Below are 7,106 nucleotides of genomic sequence, written 5' to 3'. Positions count from 1 at the left end.
GTTTTGGAAGGCCCCGACGAGATTGTCATCGAGCAAGCCCTAAAATTCGACTTCAAAACTTCAAATAATCAGGCCGAATATGAAGCCATTTTAGCCGGCCTACGCCTCGCTCAAGAATTGGAAATCACTAAGTTAATTTGTAAAAGTGATTCCAGACTAGTCATCGGTCAGCTTAATGACGAATATGAAGTCCGAGAAAGCTTTCTGCAACGATACTATCACTTAGTCAAACAGTTGATAAGTACATTTTTTGAAATTTCCATGCAACACGTTCGACGCGATCACAATACTCGCGCGAACGCCTTGTCCCGGTTGGCAACCACGAAGTGTAAGGAAATACATCGGTTGGTCATCCATGTTACGCTTGTACGCCCAAGCATCGACCTATAGGAATGCCTAACGACCGATGCGGAATCCACTTGGATTACCCCAATTAAGCAATATTTACTCGATGGTACATGTAGTCCTATAGGTGAAAAAACCATGAAGTTGCAGGCCGCCCGTTTCGTCTTAATCGGTGACGACCTTTATCGCCGAGGTTATACCCGGCCACTCCTTAAATGTTTGACACCTGATCAAGCCTCCTATGTCGTCCGGGAATTACATGAAGGTATTTGTGGTACTCACTCAGGCGCACGAACAATGACCGCCAAAGTAGTCCGAGCCGGATACTATTGGCCGACCGTCCAAGGCGACTGTACCGATTTCGTCCAGAAATGCCTCAAATGTCAAGAGTTTGGTACTTTGTCCCATAAAAAACCTGAAGAAATTCATTTTATGCTATCACCCTGGCCGTTTGTCCAATGGGGGTATGGACATCATTGGCCCTTTCGCCCCCGGTAAAGGCCAATGTAAATTCTTACTGGTCGGCATTGATTACTTTACCAAGTGGATCGAAGCCGAACCTCTGACTGCGATCACCGCTCGCAATGTGCAAAATTTCGTGTGGAAAAATATTGTTTGCCGCTTCGGCCTTCCACAGATCATCATCACCGATAACGGTCGACAGTTCACCGACCGGACGTTAGTGAATTTTACGAGAAACTCCACATCAAACACATCGCCAGTTCAATCGAGCATCCGTAAACAAACGGACAAGCAGAGGCGGCAAACAAGGTCATCTTGAACGAACTGAAGAAACGTCTCGGCCCAGCAAAGGGCAACTGGACTGAAGAACTCTTAGAGGTCTTATGGGCATATCGTTGTACTCCTCAGACGACTACACAAGAAACGCCGTACAGCCTAACGTATGGCACTGAAGCTATGATCCCCGTCGAGATTGGAGAACCCTCTCTCCGCCGACAAACCCTTGATCTTGATCTAAACAAGGAAAGCCTCTCGGTCGGCCTCGATCTCATCAACGAACTTCGGGACAAGTGTAGAATTAGAGAAGAAGCATGCAAAATTCGGGCAGCCAGACGATACAACTCCAAGGTCAAATCGAGACTGTTCCACAAAGGCGACTTAGTATGGCGAATGCGGAGTAGCGCCTGGAAGGAAGGAGGCAAGTTCTCTAGCAATTGGGAGGGACCATTCCGCATAGCAGATACGGCAGCTGGTGGAGCCTATTACTTTGAACATTTATCTGGGAAGGACATACCGAGAACGTGGAATGCCACGCATCTCAAATTTTTTTACAGTTGAACTTAATAAAAGTGTACTCTTTCCTCGCTCGGTCGGTTTTTCCCTAAGGAGGGTTTACGACCGAGAAGGTTTTAACGAGGCACTACAAAATCAAAGTCTCCTATTCCTTTTATTACTCTCAATTTATGCCTCGTTCAGCATCCGAATTAACTTATTACTTTAAAGTAATCAGAATTATTTATGAATCGTTCGGCATCCGAATTAACTTATTACTTTAAAGTAATCAGAATTATTTATGCCTCGTTCGGCATCCGAATTAACTTATTACTTTAACGTAATCAGGATTATTTATGCCTCGTTCGGCATCCGAATTAACTTATTACTTTAACGTAATCAGGATTATTTATGCCCCGTTCGGCATCAGGATTATCTTACTACTTTAACGTAATCAGGATTATTTATGCCTCGTTCGGCATCCGAATTAACTTATTACTTTAACGTAATCAGGATTATTTATGCCCCGTTCGGCATCAGGATTATCTTATTGCTTTAAATGAGGAATTATTTATGCCTCGTTCGGCATCAGAATTAACTTATTACGTTAACGTAATCAGAATTATTTATGCCTCGTTCGGCACCAAAATTATCTTATTACTAACAAAGAAATTATTTATGCCTCGTTCGACATTACCTATGTCTCGTTCGGCCCCCGAATTCAAAATCATTACTTATATATAAACCACACCATGTTTAGAAACTAATTCGGCCTACGCATCATACATACTAGCTGAAATTATAAATATACAAAATGCAAAGTGTATATTGCCCACATGCCGGGTCCAACAATTCTCTATGGAACATTGTTCATTAATTCTTCAAATGAGGCGTCCGGTTGTGGGCCAGGAGTCTCCGCCTCGGCCTCCTCATTTGAGTTGTCGTCAGGGTTGGCCGGTACCAGATTTCCATCCACCAGTATTTTTTCAATATCGTACCGGTCGTCCTCCATTGGTGCCTTATGCAAACAGGCCGCTTGTTGGATACATAAAGTCATGGCACTTGGCCACTTCCGCTTTCAGCGCCTCCTCCTGGTCGGCTCCCTCTTTTAGTTGTGCCTCAAGATTCTTCGTCAATCCCTCTTGCGCTTTCACGGCCGCCCGGTTCTCCTCCACTTGGGCTTTCAATTTCTCGGCCATCTCGGTCGTCGCCTTCGCGGCTTTGGTGGCCTCGGTCACGTCCTTTTTCAACTGAGGAACGGTGACGGTCGTCACTCTTTCGAGTTCTTCAACCACCGTTCGGCTCGCTATGAGCGCTCGACTTTGTAACTCCAAGGTTTCCACCATCAGCCTAGTTGTGGGAATGGTTGAAAAAACCTCGTTATCCTCCGTCGTCAGCTCCACTTGCAAATGAGCCGCCACCTCCATGCCGACCGTTAGCAAGGTCGGCTCCGAGGTCGTCCGGGAAGGACCCGCTCTCCCTTCTTGATTCCCTTTGGCAAGCCACCCCCTTTTCTTGGCAGCCCCCGCAGCCGAAGCACCCCCGGCAGGAACAGTGGTGGCCGGCTGAACCGTCAATACCCCACTCGCCTCGACCGAACCAACCTACCGATTCCTTTGTCGGCGTAAGTCATTCATGTACGCACTAAGGGATGCATCCATCCGAGTCATTATCTCTGCAAAACATACAGGAATTATACACTATTAATGAAACAACCCGATCAACCCAAATTACAAAGTAACATACCAACAAAATCCGCCCAAGGGTCGGACGACGTATATAAGGAAATTATCTCCCTCGTGGGCAACTTGTGAGGGAGCTGATCGAACACTGCCATCTCAGCCTTGCCCATTACTGACATGACCGTTCGGGAATTCGTATTGAGAGCCGTTGGATTCTGCGTCCAATGAAAAGGAAATTTGGTGCCACCCTCGGCCAGATAGAAATGTTCTCGACCGTTCGGCTCTACAAACACTTTGAAATACCTTTCCTTGAAATTTTTGTATGACGTGGTGAAGGCCACAAAACGAACACACCCCGGACGACTCACCAACGAAACCCAACTTACTGGGTTGGCCAGATACGTGTTATAATAAAATAAGAAAACCTCCGCTCTGGGCGTCAGGTCAAAGAGCTGACACACCATCCGGTAGGCCTGTAAACACGCCCATGAGTTCGGGTGAAGCTGAGTCGACGCTAGGTTGAGAAACCTTAGCACATCAGTCGTAAACTCATCGAACGGCAGGGTCACTCTTAAATCGACAAACAAAGTATTATACATAAAGAAAAAATCTACTGGAGCATTTTCCCTCCCATGACACACATGGTCGGTATACCCACATATCTCGGCAACTATCATGTTCGACGGCAGACCTGAACGCACAAGGGAAGCCTTTGCTATCACCTTATCCAGGTCATCAGGTTTCCTAAGCATCGTAGCAGCATTCCTAACGGCAATCTCAACCCAATCATAGGTCGGTCCCAACGACCCACTAGTACTCTCACTACTACCGGACGACGACTCCACACTTTCGCTCGACTCTCTACTCCCTATTCTATTTGAAGAAAGTTGGGACGACATAACTAACCTTTCACAAATCACAGCTCGGTCGGCAATGACGGATCGTACAGCCACACAACTCGCAATTTGGACTCGGCGCTCAGAGCGATTCGGATGCCGAACTCTAGAAAACGTAGTCCCTCTGCAAATGCAAGCGCTATTTATAACATTTCCCCCTCACCCTCATCCGTTAGATCTCCACTCATCCTACGGCCTCCATCAGCCGGTAGTTGAGCCGCCACTCAATCCACACCGCTAGATCCATCTCCGCCGCCTTCGACAAAAAGAAAAACGTCCCATCATGCCATTATCATTAATTTCTGACACCTTGGAAAACCCAAACAATCATTACGACTCTTCGGCTTTTATTCACCTCGAGCCTGGGGGGCAAGTGTACCGGTAGGCACCGGACGAACACACGTAGCCGACCGACCGACCGAACGCATAATAAATGTAAGTGCACCCGTAACAAGCTAAAGCAGTTAAGATACACCTCCGAAAAATAAGGAATACGCGTTGAAAGAAGATATGTTCCCCGGGTATTCCGGAGCACGATTGACAAGACCTATCCATAACCACCCCGAGCCCAAGGGATAGAAAGTAGGCAATCCTATAAATACTGTGCTCAAGCCAGAGAAAGGTACGTTTTTCACTCACTCACTGAACCACACTTAGAATCTCATACTTACTTGAGCGTCGGAGTGCCTTTGCAGGTACCCTCCCCCGCCCGACCGAAGGAGACACCAAGAAGGAACGACCGACCGAAGGGCCAGAAGATCGACACGTCAGCAATCTCATTACGTCAACCGACCGTGCCTGGGCCCCCTCTCCACTCAGGTACAGTTTGAATTGTGTTACTCATAAATTTGACCTATTTAGCAAAATCTACATATTATACGGACTTACTCATAAATTGGAAAAAAAAATTCTTAACTAAAATATAATTATTAAATACATTTTAAGTGCTGTAAGAATATATTTAAATTCAATCAATATAACGATCTTAGAAATCGATCATTCCTATTATATATACATTGCACACTAACATGCATTGACTAATAAGAATGCACATATTACATATAAATTCCATTTAGTACAAAATAAATTTTAAATAGTAATATTTTGTGATATAAAATTATACATGTATGTGAATTAGATTACTATTTCATTTTCTACTCTATTTGAGATTCAGAAGCATCATTTTCATCTATTAAAATATTTGCTCATAAAATAATACAATCATAGTAGGCCAAACTAAGTGACAAATATAGGGTAAGTTAAAATTTAAAAATAATAAATCACTCGCAGTATCATTATGAAAGTACACATAATATCACATCATTCTTGTGCATATTCATCAGATCATATATGTTAAAATAACATGCAATCAAAAACATCTTTTAGAAAAAATGCATGTTATGCTTGAATTTAGAGACTAACTCGTGGGTCACGTTGTAGTGAGTTGTAGTGAGTCATTCTACTTGTACTCTGATAAGTGTCAAATTTCAGTAATATTTCATATTAAAATATAGACACTTATGAATATTAATTGCTAAAATAAGTATAAAATAACCCACAATTTATGAATTTATACCTTTTTACATATTTTATGATTTATAATTGAATATGAACGATTTATTCCCAAATTTGGTGTTAATTTTAGGATTCTGGGGAGAATGGAGATGATTGGAATGCATCAACACTCACCAAAGCTGTCGAAATTCGCAAAAAGTCAATATGCTACTGGTGGATCTCGCTAAAGGGGTAGAATCTCGCTTGAGCGAGATAGTGCTAGTAACGTTGGGTCTTTTTACGTTTGATTTGCCCAAACGAGCCCATTAGCACCTAAGTGAAAAGTAACTTAAGCCCAAGCAAATTAGGTTAAATATGTTGGGTCTATTAGTGTCTAAGTTCAAGAGGGGAGGGGTGAATTGAGCTTATAAAAATTTTCGCAAGAACACACAATTTTTCAGTATTCCAGAGGCAAAAAGAACAGATTGTTTTTACATGAAACAGATTGATTCTTCAGAGCAGTATTGGCACAATTTGAATTTTGCTCACTGTAAAATTGTGATCAACAGAGAATTAGAACAGAACCAGATCAGTTTAATATTGTGAGGATGAAAGATATAGCTATGCTTAGAGATCAATCAAAATTACACAACACAAGATTTCAAGAAGTATGATCCTTTCTCAGGTTTTAATGAATGGTCAGTTTGATCACAATTCACTTAAGCCATTATATGCAGCAACCTTGTTTATGATCAGAAAACTTTAACAAGACAGGAAGAACAGTTTTCACTTAACCCATAATTAACAGATTCAATTTAAAAAGAACAGATTTAGTTCTTGACAGAATTAAGCAAAAAACCATAAAAGAGTGCAGGGATGAGAATGCAAGATACACACGTTTTTATACTGGTTCACTCATACAGAGCTACATCCAGTCTCACCTTACCCCAAGGTGGAATTCACTAAAAACAGTGCCAATCACTTACAAACACAGCAGTTCTTAAACACTACAAGAACAACACACACAATGCTGAAAAACCCTATTTCAGCACACCTTGCACTCCAAGAAACCCTATCAAGGAGTGACTAACACTTACACCTTTACAAAACAGAATAAAGGAAAGATTACACCTGAAAAGAAGATGCAAGAACTCAAAACCAGTAGTTCAATTTGCTGCAGAACTGCACCAGCACCTTCACCAAGCTCAAAGGTTTCCTAGAACAAGCACACTTGAAAATCTCTTTGGAAAACCTTTCAAAAACTCTTTCAATCCTTCTTCTCACATGGAAGTTGTTTGATCTCTGTCAAAAGCGTAATTCCTCAGCACTCATTCATGTGAGAGAGACATTGTTTATATAGAAAACAGTTTCTAACTTCTTTTCAAAAAACAGTTGAAAAGCAGTTAAGAAAACAACAGATTCAGTTTTGAACTTAACAGATTTATTTTGTGAAAAC

Source organism: Phaseolus vulgaris, chromosome 8 (assembly GCF_000499845.2).
Source record: "Phaseolus vulgaris cultivar G19833 chromosome 8, P. vulgaris v2.0, whole genome shotgun sequence".
Classification (NCBI taxonomy): domain Eukaryota; kingdom Viridiplantae; phylum Streptophyta; class Magnoliopsida; order Fabales; family Fabaceae; genus Phaseolus; species Phaseolus vulgaris.
The sequence above is the reverse complement of the archived record's forward strand: the minus strand, read 5'-3'. Positions refer to the sequence as shown.